The sequence below is a fragment of the Cimex lectularius genome, unplaced genomic scaffold (genome assembly GCF_000648675.2).
Source record: "Cimex lectularius strain Harlan isolate CLEC.00 unplaced genomic scaffold, Clec_2.1 scaffold321, whole genome shotgun sequence".
NCBI classification, from domain to species: domain Eukaryota; kingdom Metazoa; phylum Arthropoda; class Insecta; order Hemiptera; family Cimicidae; genus Cimex; species Cimex lectularius.
In genome coordinates this window covers 12,432-38,560 of record NW_019392921.1, presented here as the reverse complement: position 1 = coordinate 38,560, position 26,129 = coordinate 12,432, and the positions used below count along the sequence as shown (strand labels likewise).

Here is a 26,129-nt window from a genome sequence, read left to right as displayed (position 1 = left end):
CTTGGGAAAAATTTATTTTTATTTCCCAACTTTAACCTCATAACAAAGTGCACAAAAAATTCAACGTAATTTTGTTGTTTGCCATGTTTATTGTCTCTTTGTTATGCGCTTTGTTGGATTTTTTCACTGAATTTTTCTTTTTTTGTGTGATTTTTATTAGGTTAAATGTGTTTGTACATCTTCTGTATTGTTATCTCTTTTCTTTTGTCCGTGTTTAGTGGAGATATTTTATCCAATTTTTCTGCTTTGATTGTTTGCTATGTTTATTGTCTCTTTTTTGTGGGGTTTGTTTCATTTTTCTTTCTTTTTCTACTTTTTTATTAATTTAAGGGTGGGAAATAAATTTTGCCCAGGACAAAAAGTTAAATTACTATTATTAACTCCATTCGCCCTTTTTCATACCTTTCCCATTTAGCATGCAGTTAACGGTTTGATGTAATTAAGAGAAAAGTATACTGCTAGAAAGCTTATTAAACGAAGATGTTTTCATGAAATTTTCCAACCTCTATCGTTTTTCCTCTTTTTCCATTGAGAATGCAAATTTTTTTTTCTAGAAATTTTAAATTTAGCAGTTTTTGAAAGATTGCTTGAACTTGAAAAATGAATAGTTCACGAGCCACGAGTAGATTTGTTGCGAAAATCTTAGATAAATGAAAAAACATAAAATTTTGAATATCAGAGAAATGTTTGAGAAATGGACATTGGTTCAAGCAAACATTTTTGTAACTCTGGAGGTGTTAAATTCACTGGCAAAATTTGTGCCGCCAGTAGCCTGACACCTCCTTTATATAATACCTTCGAAATACATGCGAAACAAAGACAACAAATAATATTTTAAAAAAAATTTCTGTTCCTAGGGCTTGTAAGGAAGAAGGCTGGAACACTTTCCGATCTAGTATCAGCAAAAGGTTTTTTCATCTCAGCCAAAAACCATAGATAAAAAGAATAATTCATTGGAATAATTAATATGGTCTATTATGACCACTAAGCAAATATGGATTATGAGCAAATAAAAAGGTTTCATTACTGTCTGTGATCCCCTACCCATAGTTTTTCCTCGCTCTCTTACCAGTTCTCATATTATTCCATCTTACAAATTACTACAGCAGCCGTTGAACAGTATATCAAAACTATAATAGAATAATTTTTTGTAGTAGAAAAGCTCTCAAGAAGAATAGTCATTTATAACAGTTGTAAAATTGAAAATTTTCAATTTTCCAACTTGGCTTGGCAGTATCCGGCTAAATAAATTGGTGTTGTAGTGTAGAATATGAAATTACGCCGCAAATTTCATTCGATTGCTGCATCACGCCTTGGACCTTAGCATCGTCGTAAAGTTTATTTTTACACCACAACAAATATGTGACATTTGCTAATACGATAATTATAAATTATTATAATTATTACAAGAGTTACTAGCTTAGTTCTTTGCTTCGATATCCCGTGCAATAAACATTGTGTAACATTCATGACGCTCTCTTTTAAAATCCAGGAGATCACCACTTGTAAAGCTGTAAACGTCTGCCACATACGACGAAGAATCTGATTTGTATTTTTTTCGTTTTTAACAACCCTTCAAAATCATCTCTTTGTTTTTTTGAGTCATGCCAGTGAGCAATATCCTGTGGAAAATGAACAGCCACGACATAATTGAATCCACAATGCTAATTGTTACCACGATGTGAACGGTATATCAATGAATATTACATCATTTATGCTACTGGAAAATTATTGAATTAATTATGGCGAGAGTGAGTTAGTTATAAATTATAATCAATAGATGTATGCCTGGATGATTTAAACAGTATGTGACATTTCATACTATAATTATTACAGATCATGAGATGCGGTCTGTTGTGATGTAGGCTCAGGAAAACATTTTCTTTATCGTGCCAACGTTTCGAACTTTATGGAGATCATCTTCAGGGCCTGGGATTTATAAACATTGTTTAAATTATACAAATACATATAAGATATGACTACGAATGTATACAATGATGTACACAATATTGAAATTTTCGGTTTAATCAAAGTATTTTTTTACTCACTCAAAGTGGATGTTTTCTGTGTAGTCGTGTTACGGTTGCGTGTCGTGTTGAGAGAGTTAGTGAGATATTAACGTTTTTTATTTATGTAAGTTTGATTTTGAAAGAGTGGGGAAAGAAACAGGGACAGAAATTAATTTTTCTACGAGAAGTCGGCTACTTTGAGGTGAAAGGGTCCGACAATGGAAAAAAGGGGCAATGGTTTGTCGTTCGGGCTGGTTAAATTTTCAGGATTATTACAGACTAGGGAGAGATATATATATGCAGATATATACAGATCAGGGAAAGGAGAGAATATATACCATGAATATCTTGGTATATAAAACATCTAGCAAGATTCTCAATGAATCTGAGCAAGTCCAAAATGACTATTTTCAAGAAGGGGTGGCAGGTTTCCTGACCATGAGAGTTGGAACTTCAAGGTGCGCCCATCGATATAGTAAGCAAATATAAATATCTAACCATTAATTAAGGTTTTTGGTTGAGATGAAAAAAAAGTCAATGGCACGAGAGGGATTCGAACCCACGATCTTCGGCTTGATACGCCGCTGCTCTACCACTTGAGCTATCGTGTCCTCGATCCACTCGGACACCAACTTCCCATCTCAACCGTACCTTTTGAATTTTCCCTCCTTTTTGCCATTTTTCAAATGTCGTGTAATCGGTTTGGATTCTCGACGACAATTGAAATGGCGACGGAGAGCTTTAGTGTACTTCATTTTTAAATCATTAATTCACTAATTTCGTGGTCCGCTTTACCAATTAATACATGACAATTAATTAAGGTTTTTAGTTGAGATGAAAAAAAGCTAATGGCACGAGAGGGATTGTAAGGTAAAAGTTCGCGGTTCGATTACAGCGGCCCTGCATTCGAATACCCGACTCAGTAAATAAATTAGAAGTGTAGATGAAAATTAACGCGTTTGAGGAGATTCTGTTGATTTCTTCTTTGTTTTCCTCTCTTATAATGACGTAAAATCACGGAAAACACACACTTAGAGTGAGTACAAATACTTTGATTATGCCTAAAATTTTGACGCACCTACACGGAAAACACTCACTTTGAGTGAGTACAAATATTTTGATTAAGCCTAAAATTTTGACACACCTACACGGAAAACACACACTTTGAGTGAGTACAAATACTTTTCCGTGTAGATATGTCAAAATTTTATGCTTAATCAAAGTATTTGTACTCACTCAAAATGTGTGTTTTCCGTGTAGGCGTGTCAAAATTTTAGGCTTAATCAAAATATTTGTACTCACTCAAAGTGAGTGTTTTCCGTGTAGGCGTGTCAAAATTTTAGGCTTAATCAAAATATTTGTACTCACTCAAAGTGAGTGTTTTCCGTGTAGGTGTGTCAAAATTTTAGGCTTAATCAAAATATAGGGCACTAAATATTACACATTTCAGCCTAAAGTTCATATGCATCTTTGAAAAAAATTCAAAAGTATTATCGTAACATTCCTTGTATTGTTATAAGTATATTTTTGTTTCTTGTTATTATCTAATATGACGGTGGTTAACCGAATCTGGCGAGAAACGTCTTCGTTCCTCCACCTGGATATTGCCACCAGGAAGTAGAGAGGAGTTGTTTGTTTCTCATCGTCTTAAACACACTAAATTATTCTACGCAGTGTATAATAGGCCAGATATGAAACAATTGAAATATCCTGATTCCTAATATTGCCGCTGAGGGGAGTCAATTGGTGTTATTCCTCTACACCGTTTATCATTCTAATCGATCCTGGAGATTAACGTTTTACACGTTGTACGAAATGCAGTTGAAAATATTTATACAAAGTCGCAAGTCGTGGTAACGGCATCCTGGCGAATTCTCAACGATATGAATAGAAGGGTGACATTGAAATGAAAGAGAAAATATTTAACAAAGGTTCATTTTTATTTGAACAAACTTCTAAAAAGGGTAGCCTCTGTACACCCGCATATGTTTCCAGGTCATTCGCCGCGTTATTTTCCTCGTCTTTTCGAATGTTTATTTATAAAATAAAATATGTTCAAACAGGAAAATAAAACAAAAGTATGCTTCTCTTGGCATGACGCTAATCTTTCTATTTTAAGATAGCATTATTTCATGAGCAATAAAGAATTTCGTTTAAAAATATAATTTTTATTATCGATTTCCGCCTCTTACTCTTGCCTCTTGGGTTTCAACAGTACATTAACACAAAAGTGGAATTCTTTATGTTTATAAAGAAAACATAACATATTGACAAAGATAACATCCTTGAATGTTACAATACTATTTTACATAATAATTGGCAATTTGCGTTATTTCCATATTATCCCAGAGGGCTAAGGTTTATCTGATGCTGTATATGTTGTAGGTTGAGGGGCGGCAGAATGAGAGAGACTGATATCTCGCATATCTTCGTTAGAATTGGCTTTTCTTGCGAACCCGTCATTGTGCTTAAAATCTAAAAAGGGTGTATCTAAGCCGAAGTCAGATATTCCCCGTCAAAACTCGCTCACTCCATAAAAATCAAACAGAAGTTCAAAAGCCCACTTGTTTCCATTTTTGCAACCAACGACTGTCGCATCCGAAATCCAACTTTTAACTCATCACTGGGTATCTAACTCGTGACCAACTGACTTGTTACTATACTATTGACTTGGTTGCAGACTGACCAGTGATTACCCTTTTGGTAGCACCTACCTTTTACAGACCTCCCCAGAGAGCTCTTTATGGGGGCTTTCCTTTCTTCTCCGTGAAAGTTACCACTGCCTTCACCATGTTGTATAAGTTCACTAGATTGACCAAATAAAAACTTTCAATTAATTAATCTTTATGTAAGATATTGGTTGAGATAACAAAGTCAGCGTTGGGAGCGGGATTCGAACCCAGTGCTGCTTGATCTATCGTGAATTCGATCCGCTCGGACACTAACTTCCCATCTCAACCCCACCGTTTGAATTTTCCCTCCTTTTTGCCATTTTTCAAATGTAGTATAATCTATTTGATTCTCGGCGACAAATGAAATGGCTACAGAGAGCTTTATTGAAGGTATACATCATTTAACTTATTAAATTTATTAGATTTCGTGGTCCGATTGACCAAATAACGTAGTAGAGCAGCGGCGTATTTAGCCGAAGGTCGTGGGTTCGAACCCGGCTCGTGACGCTGACTTTTTTATCTCAACCAATATCTTACGCTTTACTTTCGAGGGGATTATCGAGCGTCCAAGGAAGACACGAAATGAGTCGCTTAGACTTTTACATATCCTCGTTGTATTCATTCAATATAGATAATACAATAATCTTTACACAATTAATTATTAATTAGTTACACAGATAATTAGCTACACAAAAAATAAACTTGACTTTTTAATGAACCATAAAATTATTGAACCCTATGGGGATCTGCCGACAATTCTTAATAAAAAACAGTCTTATGATTAAATAAAAATTAATACAATTAAATATAATTTTTCTGATTAATAAAACTTTAAAAAAGTTATTCTTTGTGCAAAAATTTCCTTCTTAAAAAAATTGTCCTCCCTCGACGTATATAACAATAATATTTTCATTGTAAATCTGTATATAATATGAAGAGTTGTGTCAAGGCAATCCGGCCCTCTGACGCTAAAAATGCAATAAAAAATAAGATTAAAAGGAGATGTCAGCATCCGTGAGCCGGATCGGCAGAGAAGTTCCTAAGTATGAATAGCACAGTTGATAGATGGCCCTCGGAGGATTCAAATCATACAAGTGAGTGATCCTTATCCGATGTACCGTTACAAGGACACTTAATTTTGTGTCAAAGTCTGCGTCGAGAAAGGTTGCTAACGTGTACCACTTAATTAAATTGTCTCATTACTTGGCTTCATATAGAGAGCAGTAGGAATGACACCCGTTATGAGAATTGAACACAACAACAAGTATTCGTGTATCACTGTAAATCATCACTGAACAATTTCGTGTTCATATCTTATTGGCCCTGAATTCGAACCCAACATGACTGACACATGACAAATTGGCTTTTTTTTTCCAAAACCACTGACTCCTGGGGGTTGATAGTACGACTCCTGATGTTGCTGAAAATAGTATTTGAGTTCAGTTACGATTTTTGGAGTAAACAGGGCTGTTTTGTTGTATAAAGTACGTGATAGATATCTCGTTTTGTATTTCTTTTTTGTTTATATTTAGATTGAATGTATTTATTAACTTATTATTATTTTATCTCAACTAAAAACCTTAATTAATTGAAAGATATTAATTGATCAAGCGGACCACAAAAACTAGTGTATTTATTAACAAGGATGTGTAATGTGAAAGCGTTGATGGCAAAATATTAAGTCCCCATTGACCCTCATTTATGTTATCAAATCAACATAAATCAAGTACTCCACTACCCTACTAAGAAAAGATGCATTTAAGAATGTGGGTCCAGGATTACGAATATGTGCGTTGGGCTGAATTCCTCCCTAGAGTTGAGGCAGTATTTTTCGAAGGTCTTTCTTGATGTGGCCCGTACTTTTATGTATATATATGTAAAGTGGAAGGTTTATGGGCCGACAAACAGCTGAGGTCATCGCCGGCCCTCCGCGTGTATTCCTTCTCTTTCCTGTCTTTTTCGCGTATTTTCTATTGAACTGCAGCCATTTGAGCATCTCGATCTGGTTACTGACTCTCTGCTTTTACTTGTATATTACGTCGTTATTTTAAAATGATAGCCTCTTGTAAGTACCTCAGGTTGTCAATTTAAGAATAGATACACAACGTACAATACATAACATATATATCGTCAGAACATAGAAACATAGAACAATTCTCCCCCTATTGTAAGCGCTTTCCTGGCTGTGACCCCAGGCATACACTCAGTTCACAAAAGTAACATTTCCCCTACGTTAGAACTAGACTACCCCAGGGCCACCACTTCACTAACAACTATTTAAGGGACTACTCCGAGTATCCCCCACAAACAGTGAACGAACTTTTCATGGCAGACATTACTACGTACCAGGCTCCCAATTAATATTCACTGATGGATCATTACTAGAAGGACGAGTAGGCTGCGCTATATACGACCCCTCAGTCAGGGTGGATAAAATGTTTTCCCTTCCCAGCCAGGCATCCATTTTCACTGCCGAAATGTACGCTCTTGTCTGCGCTCTGGAGTACATTGCGACACTTAAGGGCACACGCTTCGCTATTGTCTCAGACAGCATGAGCTCCATCAAGCAATTAGAACGTTTCCACCCCAACCCAAAATGCGATTATTTAGTGACACGCATAGTCAATATCGGTTTGTACCTTACGGCATCGCCGCATACAAACAGCTTTCTGTTGGTGTCGCGGACACTGTGGCATAAAGGGTAATGACATAGTAGATCAGTTAGCCAAACGATCGACAACAGCCGGACAATACCAGGACATAAAACTGCCAAAGACAGATGCGAAACGTACCTTAAACAAACACTGGTTAGTGGAGTGGCGCAACTGGTACAACAGTGGAACAGCGGAAAACTTTTACAAATCGCTACACCCAGAATTGCGCTCCATCCCATGGTTTGCAACATCCAAATTCGTCCCCAAACTGTGCCACCTGTGATCAACCAGAAACTATCAAGCATTTGATTTTAGAGTGTCCAGAATACGAGTCTACTAGAATAGACTTCCTTGAAAATCTGTACAACATAAAAGAAATCAACAAACCGGTCAGCTGGGAGAGCCTACTTGCTCTTAACAGAGTGGACGTATACCAGGTCATATATTCCTTCTTACAAAATAGTGGCATCAACGTGTAAACGTGAAATCGTTAAGGTAGAGGTCGCTTCAATCCCCTTGGGTTTCAGCCCGGATGCGGGGCTGTCTTCGGGTCGGGCTCTCTAAACGCGCTGGGCATTTAGTCCCCGGGATGTGGACTTTTCCATAGGACAATGCGTCATATTTTGTAAATGGTTTTTATCCACATCCTCCTGAAACACCCTTTTATGCAGAACAGTAGCCTTTTAAATTGTGTAAAACTGTGGACGAAATCCTCCCGGGGATGGCGTTTTGCGGCCGGCGGAGATCCCCTCGTAGGACGGCTATTAGCTTTCCGAGCGTTTGATCTGTATTTATTCTGTAGTATTTATTGTAGTTAGTTGGTAGTTAATTATTGCATCTGCTACTTGTTATTTATTTATTAGTTTGTGTCTTCAAATTGTTAGTTTTGTCAAAATGTAATTTGTTATTTGGTAGGTCTGCACCTTTACTTATTCATGTTGTTGTTGTTTTCGCACCGAAATGTTTTATTCTTAGTACTTATTGTGTCGATCAATCTTTATTGCTCTCGTTACTTGTAATGTATTTATTGCTTTATGAATTTCTAGTCATGCTAAAAAATGGAATTTGATATTTCACAGGTCCGTACTCTTGCTGAATGTTCCAAAACAAAGCAAAAAAAAAAAGAAAAAAAAAGAGTACTCGATATTCCTCGGGGCGGGGTAAATAACCCCTTCTTTTCATGCTTAAATTACACTCATTCCAATAGATTAAAATATAAACAACATACAATACTAACATAAAAGTCTGGTCACATTCACTCCCCCAGAGTACTCGATATTCCTCGGGGCGGGGCCGAACCCACTCCATTCGCGCTAATAACTTACTTTTGCTCCCCATACATCACACTCTCACCCCAGAGTACTCGATATTCCTCGGGGCGGGGCCGAACCCACTCCATTCGCGCTAATAACTTACTTTTCCTCCCCAGACATCACACACGCCAGAGCACTCGATATTCCTCGGGGCGGTGTAAATGCCCCTTCCTTTCACGCTAATAAATTACATTCATCCTAATATAACATAAACACGACACAAACACTTCACACACCATACAAGCACATTTGTGCCCGCTGCCGTGACCCAAAACTACGCTCAGGTCCGATGATATTCCAAACTATTGCCTATAAACGTCGAGCCTTCTACAATTGAAAAGGTGCTCGACTGTTACTCTATCCTTACATAATGGGCACCTATGCGGTCGCTTACCTGCTAGAAGGTGCCCGTGCGTAATTCTTGCATGACCTATGCGTAGTCTTGTCAGTATGACTTTTTCCCTTTTTGACCCATTTTCCGTCTTTCTGAACCTGCCACAGTTTGGCAGGGTTATTTCTATTTTTCCGAGCCCAGCGGTTTTTCCATTCTACTTTTATCGTATTTGAAATTAATAACTTGAGATCCGCTGGGAGGTTTGGAAGAGTCGTGAGGTCCTCTGGCTGCTTCTTTGGCCGCCCTGTCTGCTTCTTCGTTCCCGGCTATCCCTATGTGGCCGGGAACCCACCCCAACACGACCTTTTTCCCAACTATGTCGATCCCTTTTAATTGTTGTTTTATTTTGTTTACTAATGGGTCATGTAAATCTATAAAATTTCATAAGTTGTTAACACACTTCAATTATATGCACAACTTCTAAAATGGTCAAAAATTAACAATTATAATCAGCCAAATATAGAAAATAAGATGATAATTATTTGTTAATATATTAAATCATAAACCAACGCATTGTCTTTAATTTTTAATTATGGTTGTGTATTCTACATAGCTAGTAATATAAAATCCGCTTCGTTACCCTTCCATGTCCTTGCCAGTCCTTTGTGAATTGTATTAAATCAAAATTCTCATTAAATTCCAAGTGGCTAACATTAAACTTTTCAGCCCAGAGGTTCGTCCGACTAAGGCCATGAATAGCAATGTGGGTATTAATGTTTTATACCGGGGGGTGCGTTTTTTTTTTTTTTTTTTTTTCTTTTTTTTTATTTTTACAAACTCTTGTTTCCCTCCAGATGTACGCAAGCGATAAAAACAATATCGATTATGCGTTCAACAGATTGTTCACAAAATTATCAAAATTCTGTCAATACTTGGAAATTTTAGTGTGAGGGTCCGTGTTATTTTTGTTTTTAGCCTCGTATAGCCCTCTGCTTCATCATTATTCGTATTCATTTTACGAAAAGGTATTCGGCAAACTGTGCATAGTGTTAAGAGTACTGGCAAGAATTGTAGCGCAAGTCGTACACTAAGTACTAACTGTCTGAGGTCTGTTAACCGTTCTGCCTTAAACTCGTTTAATGAGGACAAAGAAAAGAAAATTGTTAGAACGAATAAGATATATTTTCCGAATAAGACGGCACTTAAAGCCTTAGCCTCATGCGTGGTAAAGGCAAAAAGCGTGTGGAATTGTATGGAATCACTGGCAGAAGTCATTAACACCTATGACCTGACCCTGGCAGGTAACTGGGTGAGTGAATGAGAGGGATATGTTGCTCAAAGGAAAGCCATTGAATTCTCTAGGCCCCGAACTCTCTCTCACATATACTAGGCCTAGCACGTGCCACAAAAAAAGGATATATCCAAAAATGGCTCCTTAATTAGACCGAAACCTGTTGTTCAATACGGCAGGCATAAGGTACGCGAAGAGATTCATAGAAGGGCCAACCGCAAGACTTATAAAAGAATTACTGGAAGGCAACCGCAGCCGAATCAGGATTCTGGTTGGCCTCCTGACTGGACACATAAGAAAGCACATGAACTGGATATATATATATTACGCAGGGCGGGCGACCAGGAGGGGTTAAAAGCCTAGGTAGTCCCGTACCCCATCCCTAAAAGGTCCGGGACCTGGTCGGCTCACAAGTCCTGCATAAACCTTTAGGACCTATTCACAAACCCCAAGATTTTGGACCATTTTATCTTGGGGAGTGTTTTGGTTATGTCCTCTCCTTCGAAAGTTTCAAATCTTTCCCTAGCATACCTATCACATTCTGCAAGGTAGTGTCGAGCCGTTTCTTCCTTTGTTTCGCAGAAGCGGCAGAAGGGGTCTGGTAGAGTACCCATTATGAAGAGGTGTCTTCTCAAGGGGCAATGGCCCGTTAGGATACCTATCAGCCTCCTAATTCCTTTCCTTGAGATAGAGAATAGCCATTTCGCTTCTTTTGGTTTGATTTCCTTCAGAAACTCCTTGTGTGCCTGTGTCCGGGGGATAAATTCCACTCTCTAAGGAATTGTTTCATGCCCCAGTTATTGCTGTGCTCATAGAGTGAGGTAATACCGGTTGTGGCCCGACAAACGCAGTATTTGATCCTTCTTTGGCCAGGCTGTCCGCCTCTTCATTGCCATTGTGTCCCTTATGAGCAGGTATCCATATGAAGGTTACCCTATTCTCGTCCCTAGTAGTGATCCTATTGATAAGTTCAACGGTTTCCTCTACCAGCCTAGATGTAGGTAACTCTTTTTGTAATGACTTAAGACTGGCCTGAAAAAATATCTTTTCCCTTAGTATTATTATCCATGAGTGTTCTACAGCAAACATTGATGGCCCAAACCTCAGCCTGAAAGACTGAGGTGTTATTACCAAGAGGAGACATTATTACATGCACTGGATAGTAGTAGACAGAAGATTCCCAAGATTGAACGGACGATCAAAAAGTTAATGAAAGCAGAATAAAATTCCATTTCATCAAACGATTTCCAAACAAGACACTATTAAACAGCAATGTAGCAACTATATTTTACTTATCATTGGCATTTATAAAACAATAATACAGAAATAAAAAAGACTGTTAATAACTTTCCTGAACGCTTGTTACAATAAGACCTTTACGATACAATAACCTTTTAATACAACGGTTTATGTGAATACATCAAATGTCCGCTTTGTGTATACTACCTTTCTTTAAACCTATGTTGCGTAAACTTCTTTACTGTATTCTCTATTTAACATTTCAAACCTTTAAAAATACCTCATTACAATTATAAAACTGCAAGCATTATGGTTTATACTCGGCGAGGTTGGCCTAAATTAGGCCTCACATCGAATGATTGATTCACTAGTGCCCGGGTCCGAATTTCTTATATCAACTTGAGGGCAATTTTGGAGAGATGGATGAGGTCTGAGTTCAAACTCATGAAAATCTCGCTGTTCCTATTTGCGAGCAGCACAGTATTCCACACGCTGCCAAAATAATGAGGGCAGATATAACGTGTCTCTATTCTTTAGATTCTCCTTCTTTACACATCTTCTACAAGGGGAGATGATTTGTCAGAAGCTTTAAATAAGTTCACGGTGAAGATTAATTTGTAAACATAAGAGATTCCATTTGGTGGTGACCATAATTACATCCAAAACCAATTTTCATACTTACTTTGGACATGGATCAGTGCTATAATAGCTAGTTTAATCCGCTCAGATGGAATTCGATAAACTCAATATTTATAGAAATTCTAACTTAACTAACAGTTCAAGCAGTTGAATATCAAGAAGGTTTAATTTTGTCAATCTGTGTCCGCCTTGCGCTTTTTGCACCTCAGACGTGTTTAGCCCATGTTTTCTTCCTCCCATCCTCAAGGTGGATATAGTTTACTGATATAATCAAGCGGATAAACCTATCTAATGGGGAATCATTTTCTGAAATAATAAAGATGAAATAAATATGCACAATATGGTTTATTTTTGTTTAGATCTTTATTATTTACTCCTTCACCACAAACACTGCATCAGCAATTTTGTGGCTTGAAACATGTCTGGTTAAGTGTTCGACATCTGACAGGGGGCTGCTTCTACCTTGGCTTTGAAACCTTTGTTGGTGGGCTAAAGCGATTTTATAGATACGATTGAGGTTTCTGACGTACCAGGGTCTGCGCGTCTGAGAACGCTATTTTGAAACAGTTTCGGCGGTTTTGCTGGCGTAGCTGGATGCATGCAATTAGTCCAGATCAGCTTGTGAACCAGTTAATAAAGTATAAGCTTACTTTCAATGGGTATTAGAGATTAATTAATTGGATGCTGAGTTCTTCACTTTTTTTTGGACGCGCTTCCTGGTTGAATAGAAAGACCTATTTTGACCATATATTTAACTGGGGGGGGGGGCACTGGGACATTTACTGCGTCCGTACTCGCAGGTTTTGGTTTGCGCCTTCTTCAGTTTAGGAACTCCGCGTTTGAGTAATGTGTTACCTAACGGTATGAACCAATGCCAATAAGAACCAGCTACCTTTTACTTTATATATACCATCTTCAATTTTCTGTGAAATCCAGGTTATCAAAAATTATGTTGAGTTCACTAGTTTTCGTGATCCGCTTGACCAATCTTTCAATTAATTAAGGTTTTTAGTTGAGATAAAAAAAGTCAGTGTCACGAGCGGCATTCGAACCCACGATCTTCGGCTAGATACGCCGCTGCTCTACCACTTGAACTATCGTGATTTCAATCCACTCGGACACCAACGTCCCATCTCAACCCCACATTATGCTGAGTATTCGAGGTCGCTTGGCGAGGAATGCTTTGCGCAATAACTGTTTATCTTTCTTTCAAATTTGCTTATGCATTTTATGTACAATTACGGTTTAGCGATCTGTTGTACCTTATTCTACAAGGTAACGTCAAATATTTAAATATATTAAGGTCATTACATCCATGTATTACTAAAAAGAAACACGAAGGACAGAATTAAAAATACAACTAAAATAATTTACAAATGTAATTTCTGTACTGTATTTTTTTAAATCAGAATTTTTAATCTCTATGCTTCTAAGTTATTATCAAATAAGATATATACGCTGACATCATACTTCTCGAAAACTTAATTATAACTTTTACATACAGCGGATGTTCAGAATAATGATTATAATACTACTTAGCACTTAGGTTTATTTATATTGCAGCTTTGACTTAGATCTGATCAACTTACTGTCTGTTGACTCTTACGTTCCTTATTAACTATTATGTTTTCTATTACCAATTTTAGGTATTTTTTGCACCTTTAGTCCTCCTACCTGTGAAATTATAATAGGTGTAAAAAAAAACTCATTTTTTAATACAGAAATATATTTACAGTTTATATGTACAAATATTTACAAATATAATTATTTTTGTAGAAAATACAATTCGAATAATCTATTGGCCTTGACTACTATTTGAAATCGCAAATGTATCTTTATAAAAATATTTTCCAGCTATTCTCATTCTAAATATCACATCGAAAAATCTGGGATGCCTACTCAAATGAAATTTAATACTGTTTAAAGGTTTTGTGATCGTTTTCACCTTTATTGCATACTTAATTTATATAACTTCTATTATTGTTATCAGCAAATGAATTAAACAGTCTCTTCAGGCCATTAGACTCGTCAGCCTAATAACGCCGGGACCGCGGGCCAAATCGTCTGTCGGGGAGCAAAGTTCTTTTTCGTATGGGACCACATATCTTTGGCGTTTGTCTGAGTTTATTTTAAATACTAACGAGGAAGGGTTGGAGGTATGGTGGAAACGCGCTGGGACGAAGGGCCGTCAAAAGAAGTCACGCTTGATTTAACCCAGAACTAACTGGATAAAACCCATAGTCAATCTGCAGCACTTCAAAGTAAAATTAATGGAGTCGGCTCAAAACGCCGAACGTACCCCTTATCTATTTCACGGCTTTTCACATTTTTACAGGGGTGAAAGTTCAGCCCGGTTACATCCGTTTTGACAAAGCCCGGGTACACAAAAATTCGCACAGTCGAATATCATTGGAGTCTCGACGTAAACAGTGTTTTCATTATGAATCAGTACGAAAAATTTAACCAATGTTTGCCTAACAAATTCGCACAAGAGAAAGATAAATTTAATGTTTATTCAGTAAACTGTCAAACAATCAATTTTACTACGAAGTTCATTTTTACGACCTTTAAGTAACGTTAAAGTTTTAAAGATAAGACTTTGTTATTAATTATTATATTACTGCCGTTTTAATTTACGTCATGACTGACGTTTCTATGTATGTTTTAAACATAAACTGATAAGGGAAAAGTGGTTGAAAAAATATTGTTATGAACTTGTCACCCCGGTAAGTCAATTCAAAAACGTCTGTTTCAGCTCATCACATTTTACAAGTTTTTTAGTGTTTAATAAACAAAACCGCAGTTTTACTTTAACAAAAATTCAATCTGAAGATATAACATAATTAAAAGTTTAATTATATCTTATTTTATCAAACTAATTAAATAAAACAAACATTAATGCTCAATGTGCTTATATAGTCATTTTTTTTTTAAATGTTGGGTTATCTGATCGCATTTACATAATTTTGATTAACTACTTCAACTCTGGTAAAAAAAGAAAATAATAAGAATTAATAAGATTAATTAATTAAATGATTGATGATTTACCCAAATAAAAATTTTCATCTTCGAATTTGTAAAAACTTAATCTAGATAAACCCCAAGCGTATAAATGTGTGAAATACTATTGCATAAGGAATAGTCATATTAAAAAATCAACAATCGTAGTCCGTTTTTACTACGATAATTAAAAAAATAGGGTAAAGGGACAATAAATTTGCCTTTTGGAATTGTAAAAATTAAGCCGACATTTTATTACTGTTTATTTAACTTTTAATAAAGTTCCTTATTAGCGACGATTTGTTGTCATAAAATCCGAGTTGTCTGTGGTTTAAAATACAATAACAGTCGTTAATTATATAACTGTTGCTGGCACCAGCTAAAACCACTTAGTTATACCACGAGTCGCAGTGTGATAGTTATAGTGGTTGTTTTATAATCTGAAGTTTAGTCGATATAACTGAAATATAGAAAAAGATTTAAGGATTCCGAATAAAGTATAATTTTAATATGGAAGACTGTAAGTTGGCATTTTCACAAAATATCATTCGACTTCTTGTCAAGTCTTCAGTTGAAACGCAATTGTAAAATTATTTTATTACTGGCTCCGCAGATATTACATAATTTATTTTCTGCACTTTTCAAAGCAAAACGTTTTTCGTTTGGTTCAATGTCACGCAAGAGTTAAATAATACAGCAAACATTTGGTTTTGAAGGTAATTTGTTATATTATATTCGACATAGGAAATTTTTTTAATGAATTTAAAGGAAACTAATAACCTTATACAAAATTAATTGCAGAATATCTTAGCAGTTTTTAAAAGATTTTAACGGTAAATAAGAGTTTCAAACGACTTTTTAAATATTGTTCGCATTAAGATTTGAATATTTTTTCCCACTGATGCACTGCCCGATCATGATTATCATGTGCAGGGTTTTGTTTTTATGACGGTTTTCAATTGGGGCTAATCACTGATAAGATTAAGCGTTTACATTTACAACAGCGACGTCGTAAAATAAAATTTAAAAAAAAACGAAAAAAGATACATTTCCCTTTACCTCTCATTTAAATAAGAAATTCACAGCGTAAAACTGGCGACAAACCGTTAAAAATCTATGGCTAGAAGTGAATACAGACTTGGCCGGCGGTCCGGGGCATTACTCAGGATTTTTCAGCCTGGAGATGTTTCTTAGGAGGCTGAGGCTGGAATTCAGGGGGCGGGAGGAGGAAGAGCGGAGGCGGAGGGCCGAGCTTCTCCCGTTCCACCGCCTGCTCGTAAGTCGGCAGCCCGGTGACCAGCGTGTAGCTCGGCAAGGATTCGTTGGACGCCCTCCGCGGTCCTTCTATGTCTTCGCCGCTTCCTTCCGAATTTGAACCTGAAACAGAGAACGACTGGGTTTTAAGCCGGGTGGAGGAATATGACACGGGCGAGATGTTCCGTCCGCCCCTTTGCTCCATCTCTTCCTTCGACGTCACTAGTGACATGCGACACCAGAAAATATTCGATACCAGTACTCGATACTGGTATGGAAAGTATTATTCGATACTGCTCAAGTATCGACTAACGAGTACTTTTACTCATATGAATACTTTTTCGTTTATTCATAAATGATCACTCACGGTCGACTTGTGGATAAAATACACTCATGCGTTCAAATAAACAAGAATTTGCTGGTTTTTCATATTTTTAAGTATTTTTTCATTCAACACATTTCAACATAAATATTTCAATTTTATCGTTATCGAATTTTGGGAAAATTGATCAACGGGAAGTGACGTTCCGATACTAACCCGTTAGGTAATTAAAGACAAAAACATTTTATAAGAAATTGCTTAAATTTAAGTGCAACGCGGGAAAATTACGAATTATGAGAATTATAAATTGTTACCAACCAAAAATTCGAAATCTCGATTAAGTTTGTTGACACATGCCGCTAATAGGCGCTCCAAGTATCTAGTCAACTCCCAGTTTGATTTTTTTCCTTACTAAAAAAGGTAAGTTTCGAACGGTAAATAACAATTCAATATTACTCGAACACTCGACAAAAATCTATTTGAATATATTTTCCCATACTACTCGATACAGAACTTGTAGATCGAAAGTACTTGGTAACGAAAGTAAATACTCGATACTTTACTCATATCGGTTGGCATCGCACGTCACTATGACCCCGCGCTGGAAAAATGTCCTATGTCTTTTCTTTAAAGTCAAAAGCACTTTGGCCACGTATATACTTCAGTTTTTTTATGACGGGAAGTTTTATAAGACTTTCGATCTTCAAACATGGTCGCTCGATCTGGCCCAATTGATGGTCATAAATTGATGAAGGAACTAGAATTCGTTCGATGTTACTTTTTTCAGGCGATATTACTTATCCTCCAGCAAAACTATTTAATTTAAATAATTTAATTAAGTCGACTTAAATGTTTTAAAAATGCCCTTTACTTTCTGCGAAAGATCCAGTGAGAAAAATGTCAAATTGCGATATACATTACGATATATACTCGTGGTGGTCTACGGAGTGATAAACCTGTAGTTGGGTCTTATCCGATTATTTTGGTCTGCCGATTATTTCGACTTCCCGTCATCAGTGGTGGTGTGAGTGATTTTTTTTTGTCCAGTCGGGTCCATTTTGTACGATCTATGTGAAAGGTGTTGCGTTTGTATTGATGGCATTTTTGACGGATTAATTTTGGTCGGTTCGGACGTTATTGTCATCCAGCCTACAAACTCGAACACTGAAGATGGCGAGAAGCGAAACAACCGCAGGGGTGCCCTGACCAAAAAGATCCGAAACGATCAAACTACAAAATATATTTTAGTATGTTTTCTGAAACTAACGCGATCGTCAAATATACAACTCTTTTAATTTTATGCATCTATTGTTAACACACCACAATTATTACGTCATAAGAAGATGGGTACTTTTATATTTGATCGATAGACCAAAAACAAAACAAAAAAACCCAAAATATATGAAAAATCTATTTTCACCTTTAAAGAAAATAACATAATTTTTTTAAAATAAAAGTACCCAGATTAAATGCTACATAGTTGATAGCACAGTTTATTTATAAGTTATTGCTTTTTTAAAATGGACTTATGATCTTGGATATTAGCCAAGGAGATGTTTTATACTGCGTATATGAGTGTTTTTGGTGGGGGAGGGGTGCGTGAAAAAATACCAGGGAGGCGGTAGGAATCGAACCCATGTCCGTGGGGGTCTACGAGCAGAGTAGTTAACACGCTGACCAATTGGCTACTGCAGTCCCCCAGTACATATTTTAGTTTTAAGAGCTATGCAAGAATTAATTTTTTCATTCTCTTGTAGAAAAATCTAAAAATGGCAAATTTTCTTCTTAACATCTTCCCTTTTTAAAAACATATCTACAAGTTATTTTTCTTTATTAACCCTTAAAATGATTTTCGAAACCTTGTGATTCTATCTTCGAGTAGTGAGCATCAGAAGGATGGATCAACAAGTGCTTTTCGTTTTTGGCTGTGGCGGCATTTGTGGCAATTTAATGAGCAATCGTCGGTAAGTGTGGCGACGAAGAGTACACCCTCGAGGTAGAATATTACCCTTCGTAATCCACTCCGTGTCTTTTACTCGTAATTGCTTGGTAAACACAACCACGGTAAGGGTTGAAACGTGACAGCTTCACAGGGATTCTTTTTATATTACGTACTTTTATTTCGATCAGGGAAATCGATTTTGTTTTGTTTTTTCCCTCGGCCTGTCGATAAACAAGTGATTATAATTTTGAGATAATTCCAGCCCTAATACGTTCTTAGTACTCGTTCGCGGATGCACTGACATTTCCCTTAAATTCTCCAATAACTAAAATTTAGCTATCCCCTTGAAGACCAATAGTAAAACGGCATTTTTCATTAGGCTATCTCACATGAAATGTCCGTTTATTTTATTATAACTTTTAAAAATGATTTTTTGTAAGAGTAAGTAACATGGGCATAGATGTAGAATGCATGCTAATTTTCTATTTAATGACATGTTTGTTTTCATTAGGAAATTATTTAAAAATTTTAGTTATTTTTAAAACCATTTAAAAACACGATTTTTTAATATTTTTAAATTAAAAATCTGTCATTCTGCCCCACAAGCGGAAACAATATTAATCAGGTTTTCGTTTAAGGGGGATAGGTCTAATGGTATTCGTCATCAATTTGGTAAATTTTCTTCAGGAGACACGACCTACCAAAACAAAACCCCGCAGAAGACCTTCAACATCAATCGAATACGAATTTCTTAAGTAAGCGGCGAAAGAAAATCTTGCGACAGATCTTGACTTTCGTAGGACAGATTCCATACGTTTACAATTAATCGTCAAAGTTGAAAAGCTCGATACAAAGTCCCGCATGAGCTGAATGAACGACAATACATCAAACGTCAAGAGAGACGTGTTTTTCTTATTATTTCTTGACCGGGAACGCGCGACGAGAAAGGGATCATGTATGACAATCGACGTTATTGATCAGTCTTGGGGTGGCACATTTGACTTTTCTACGATCACCTCAACTACAAAGAAATTGACCGAATTGATTAAAAGATCCAATTCTTTTGGAAGACATGGCCCGACCTCATGTACGTACAGTAAACTACAAACTACTACTTTTTCGGAACTTACTTATTTTTAATAATATTCGATAATTTTATTCGAGGAATATAATTGCATTTAAATAGAAAATTATAAAATTGTGTTTTGATTTTGTTTCATCGTGTAATTTTTCACACGAAATTCTAGGCTAACGGTAGTCTATGCTTCATGTTTTTACAGAAAACCCTTTTTGAAAAGATTTATTTAATAAACATTTTATATATCTTAATATTTACGTAGATGGAAACAATTCGTACAAAAAGATCGTTAGATAATATTTTTTATGAATTAAATATGTGTGAATTGGTATATTTGTACTAAAGTATACACGTCACGGATTTAACATTTTAAGAGTAGAAGACTGGGCTAAGTTCAGGCATTTCGTACAGTTGTGCTCACAAGTAGAGGACAAGACATGATATAAACAGGCCAATCGTGAATATTTTGAATGAAAGTAATAAAGACTACATTTTTCAAAAAGTTGTTTTCATGTGAGAATCAAAAACTTGAAAGACCCCAGTGCTGATCTTTTTGAAATTCTAGTTACGAGCAGCGAAAAGATTTTAACCAGGTGGGAGGTTTCCCGTACATATAACTTGTAGCTAGGACGTTTTGCAACGAAAATAGATTATTTTTAACATAATGATTATTTGGAGGTCGTGAGATAGAGGTCTGGTGAAACGTAGGTTTTAGAAAAACATTTTCTTCATCGTGCCAACGTTTCGATCTTTACTGAGATCATCTTCAGGGCTCAAAGTGATTGTTTTCCGTGTAGATGTGTCATTCTAGTCTGTCTTGTTGAGAGTGCCAATCATCAAGTAACGGTCACTAAACACCACACATTTTAACATTATGTTCTATTTTTTCTAATGAGTTGTACTGCTGAAATCTCCATAATGGTAGGAATAATACAGGATAAAACGACGCATTACGCAATGGAGAATAAAAATTAAAAAAAAAACACGGATATTTCATGTGTGATAACTAAATATTTTAAATGCTGCAAGAGGGAGGTTCTCTACTGCTGTGCTTTTCGTTTATTTTAAATGATTTTGTTTTTGTATTACATTTAAGACGTGATGTGATTAAAAAGAACCCAATTTTAAAAAATCTAATTAAAATTTTTATCTAAAACCTTTTCTTTTAGTTGTGATGCGGGACATTTTATTTTAACAGATAATGTGATAAGATAAAATTATTCAGGAAGTAAAGGCTTTCATTATGGCATAAAAAGGATCTAAAGTAGTTTAGGATGGTTATTAGTAAAACAAAAATACAAATAAAAATAAATTTCCATACGAAATTTTTAGTTTTAAAAATTCAACAATAAATAATTTTTTATGAACACTTAATCAAGCAAATACACAATAACATTTCGTATATACATATATTTTTCGATTTGTTCGTTGGTTGGAAATGTTTTTATATCTTCGTTGTTATATTCCTCTCACAATCGCTTTTTGTCCTCTTCGTTTATTCGTTTGATCACTTCCAGCAAATGTCCCAGTGTCTTTCAGTAGATACGATTCTCTAACAATCTCTGTACCATTTTGGGATCGAATTGTCCAAAACATCACAATGCTTGTCTCTCATCTTTAATTAAGCTATCTCCTCCAAACATTTATTTGTCTAAAAAACATAAGAAACCTTATTTGAACAGATGAGATTTAAAAACCTGGCGTGTATTAGTATGAGGGAATCAATTAAAATTAGCAGGGTTTTGGAGTGAACCTGATGATCTTGTCTAGACGACGCATTTTTCTCAAAATTACTTTCCTTGGTTTTAAATAAAAAGGATTTTCTTTTTATCTAATACCTTTTTTTCTTTTCTTCCAGTACCATTTTCTCTCCATCTTCTTCGCTGGTATTCTTATTTTATTGCCAATCCCAGTTTTTCTGAGTGAAGTTTAGCCGAATTTACAGCTGTATTATTCACGTTTACACTTAAATATAATGAAGCTGTTTCAGGGTTAATTAGCTTTATATATCTTTTATGCCCCTCAGAGATGTTCATTTTAGTGATTATTCTTCCATCTGATTTAATATTTAAGCATAAATACAACCAACTAGAGTAAATACAATTGCAATACTCAAAATAATAATATAAGAAATGATAACAAACACGAAAACAACTATATAAAAACTATAAAATAGTACGGTGAATGACTGCCAGACAACAACGCACAGACCAAGCCGCTGGATCTAAAGGGCTGAAATTTCAACAGCGCATTTCTATAATGACATGGATAGCAGCTAAGAAAGGATTTTTTGAAATTTCATCCCTAAGAGGATCATATAGACAATTTTTTCCATAGACCGAAATGAACTAAAGAGACGAATTTGAGAAACGAGGCATTATATTAGAAAGCCACACTAGCACTCTGCATCGCATTAGAAAGGTACATTAAAACTTAGTCCCGAGTGAACGAAGGCGCGGGTAAAAGGTAAAATATATATATATATATTTAAAATGTCTCTTTCAAGCTTTAGTTTTATCAATCACTCAACACGGGCGTGATTTCGTTTCTGTACATTTATTTTCTCCCGCCTGTCAAATTATCGTTTGTTCTGTGATATCCGTTTATTCACGACATAACCTTTAATGGAAAAGTGAACCGGCCGCCTGTCGTCTTAGGTAGATTATAAGGATTATTATATAAAATAAAATAGCGCGCCAGTTATGAAATAATGATGTTTCAGATGTGTTTGTGGAAATTTTTTTACGGGGGTTCGTAATAGCAAAGGTGACCCTCGAGGTTTGCTGATGGGTCGCCGAGTCAGCGCTAAGACCGTTGCCATTACCGACGCGACGCCCCCAATTAAGAAGTTTCTCACCTCTTATATTTAAACAAAAAATTTCAGAAATAAAAATGCCATTTGACTTCAGCTATTTGTTCCATAAAATAATAATAATAATAATGAAAAGGAGGCCGGTGGCCGCAACAGCGTTGATGCGATATTCATCTCTTAAGCCGGGAACACACCCGATGCAACGATATGCGACGCTACCTGATTCTACCCGACCCAAATCTAAAGTTCAATTTTCCATAAGATTGTATTACCCCCGTGCACATCTGTCCAATGCTATGCAACGCTACCCTACTCTACGCTCTGCGATCCCCACTGTCAAGATTTTCGTCGGGTAGCATCGAGTACAGTCGAATACAAAAGAATCGGAATATTTTTAAATAAATAATTTAAAAACTCATATTTTTATTCAAACTACATGTATTATGTGTAGAGATTAGTGACCGTTAATCGATAGTTATTCAGATATCGTGAGATGCGGTCGGGTGTGATGCGGGTTTCAGAAAAACATTTTCTTTATCGTGCCAACGTTTCGATCTTTATTAAGATCATCTTCAGGGCCTGGGATTTACAAACATTGTTTACATTTAACAAATACATGTAGGATGTGGAAAAAAGTGAATTTATACAATGTATGTATATATTTTTTATATTCAATCAAAGTATTTCTACTCACTCAAAGTGTTTGTCTTCTGTGGGATTGTGCCATTCTTGCGTGTCGTGTTGAGAGTGCCAGTGAGATTTTTTCTCAACACGACACCCAAAGATGGCACAGTTACACAGAAGACAAACACTTAGAGTGAGTAGAAATACTTTGTTTGAATACAAAATATATTTTGCATTGTATAAATTCACTTTTCCACATCCTAAATGTATTTGTTAAATGTAAACATTGTTTGTAAATCCCAGGCCCTGAAGATGATCTCAATAAAAGATCGAAACGTTGGCACGATAAAGAAAATGTTTTTCTGAAACCCACATCACACCCGACCGCATCTCACGATATCTGAATAACTACATGTATTATTGTCGTTATATTAATTACAACATACTTATTTTAACATAAACCAAATTAACCGAGATCAAAAATTCATTATTGTCGTTATATTAATTACAACATACTTATTTTAATATAAACCAAATTAACCGAGATCAAAAATTCATTAGGTTTTATTTATTAAAAAAAATTAATTTTAATGGTTTGGTAGAAAATTGATTAAAAACCGGAATACCATTTTTTGATATAATGAATTTAACTAACAATTTATTACACGGTTTTGCTCATAAAATTTAACTAACAATTTATTTCATGGTTTTGCTCATAAAATTACACCGTTTTCGTCGAGTAGCGTCAGAAAAAGACACTCATATTTTTTGTAGTTTATTTCAAATTATGTATATGTAATTTTGTCGTTATATTAATTACAACATTCTTATTTTAATGTAAACCAAATTATACGAGATCAAAAATTCACGATTTTTTATAAAAATTATTTAATGGTTAGGAAGAAAATTTATGAAAACACCGGAATAACTTTATTTAAAACAATTAAGTTTAATGAACAATTTATTACATGGTTGTGCTCATAAAATGTAACTAACAGTTTATTACAAGGTTTTGATCAAAATAGTGCATTATGAACAAAAGAGGCGTTGCGATTGTGATACTGATTATTTTGATACACGCTGTGCTCTTGACGTTGCATAGATGCGCACACCCTACCAAAACTTGACAAGGCGTCGGGTAGCATTGGGTAGCGTTGCATTGGGTAAGTAAGCTTTACAGTAAAGTGGCCTAGTATTCGAACCCGACATACTTACAAATGTTTTTTTTAAACACCCACACCCCGCGGGTTGATATACCTCTGCTGTTGCGAACCCTTGTACAAAAAAATGAATGTTTTGATTCGAATGATCATTGAGTTTCGCTTAAACTTTTTTTAAAATTGTAGTTTAATGGGTTTTCTTTCTTCCGAGATGGCTCATTGGAATTGTAATTATGTTGTTTTCCGCAGGAGTTGAAAGCAAGCAATCAACGAGAGTCAGCAAGGACGTGGCGTAACTTTTCCAATAGCCCCCTACCACAATTAATCATGATTTCTGCTTAAAGTTAATTACTTTGGCCAAATTTTAACGGCCGGAAACGTTAAACACTGTTCATTGTTCATAACAAGAAGAGGATTAGGGTCCGGTTCGAAATCCTTTTGGACTGGAACGAAGGATGCAGACTGTAGAAGGTCAGGTGCTGCTCTCCGGCTTGTTTTAGTTTTTTTTTCCAACGAGGAAAACTGAATTCCAGTGACCACGATTTCACAACACTAACGAAATGTACTAGACTGCCTCATAGGTCGAATCATCGATTTTTTTTTTCATAATTGCAAATTGTGACCCTTGAGCTTCATTGTGACTGTGAGCTTCATAAGGAGCTTTTATAACTACACAGTAAAAAAAACTGGAATTCGCTTATAGCTATACGGAATAAACAATATTTCGGGAATAAAGACGTTTTGTTTGGTTTTCTATATCACGTGCAGTAATTTTGTTCGTATTTAACGATGCCCGATACAGCGATAATCCGTAAATAGCAATATATTTAGAAACGACAAAAGTCCTTTGATTCGCTTATAACGATTTTCTGAGATTTTCTTCCCGTTACATTTTCTGAGTATTAATGAATGACTAAAGATCTCAATTGTTTGATTCAGTTGAATCTCCAATTTGTGGAATTTCCTATCCGGTTTTCAATACACACAAATTTTAATTACCTTTCAACTCAGTCTCACATGGGGAAAACCAGGTTGTTGAGTCACAGATTTGGATAAGACTTTTTTTGTTGATTTGACATTCCAAAATATCGGACGCATATTCCCCACTTCTTGCCAAAAGAAATTCTGAAAGTTGACATTTTCCCTTATTTAATATTTTTATTTCGGCGTGCTACTTGCTATGTGAATATATCATTTTTCAGCATATTTTATGTAGATAGCAATAAAAATATATTAAAAACTATCAAAGATTATCAATAACCGAAAAATATCTAAAAACCAAATGTTTTTCTAGTAAACTAGGTCCTTTATATTTTTTTACGAAAGTTCTCAACAGCAGAGATCATATGAGAAATGATAAACTCAACTCTGTACACTCGTGTATGTACATGTATGTGCAGATCAGTAATCAGCTAATATGACGTAGTAATTTAAATTCAAATTAAAAGTCAATAATTATTCAGAAATCAATTTTTGTGCTTGTCAAACGTCATTTTTGGGCCAACTTTAAAAGAGATGTCATTTGGTTTTTTTAAACTTTTTTACACATTTAAACTTATCTTATCTTACGTGACAAAACACAAATCGAATGTTAAATTACAACCTGGAAATGAATGCACAATGAAAGCAGAAAACCAAATTTTTAAAAAATTATTCAGATTATTCAGAAATCGTGAGATGCGGTCTGGTGTGATGTAGGTTTCAGAAAAACATTTTCTTTATCGTGCCAACGTTTCGATCTTTATTGAGATCATCTTCAGGGCCTGGGATTTTCAAACATTGTTTA

General features: G+C 35.6%; 1 long non-coding RNA gene across 1 annotated transcript; it reads right to left on the bottom strand.

Annotated features, from left to right (window-relative positions):
• Positions 1 to 21,055: 21,055 nt before the first annotated feature.
• On the bottom strand, positions 21,056 to 25,540 carry LOC112127851. The gene is made up of 2 exons (XR_002910753.1): positions 25,343 to 25,540; positions 21,056 to 21,398 (listed from the first exon to the last, which is right to left on the bottom strand). It is a non-coding gene; the product is annotated as an uncharacterized LOC112127851 (long non-coding RNA).
• Between the last annotated feature and the right edge of the window lie 589 nt (positions 25,541 to 26,129).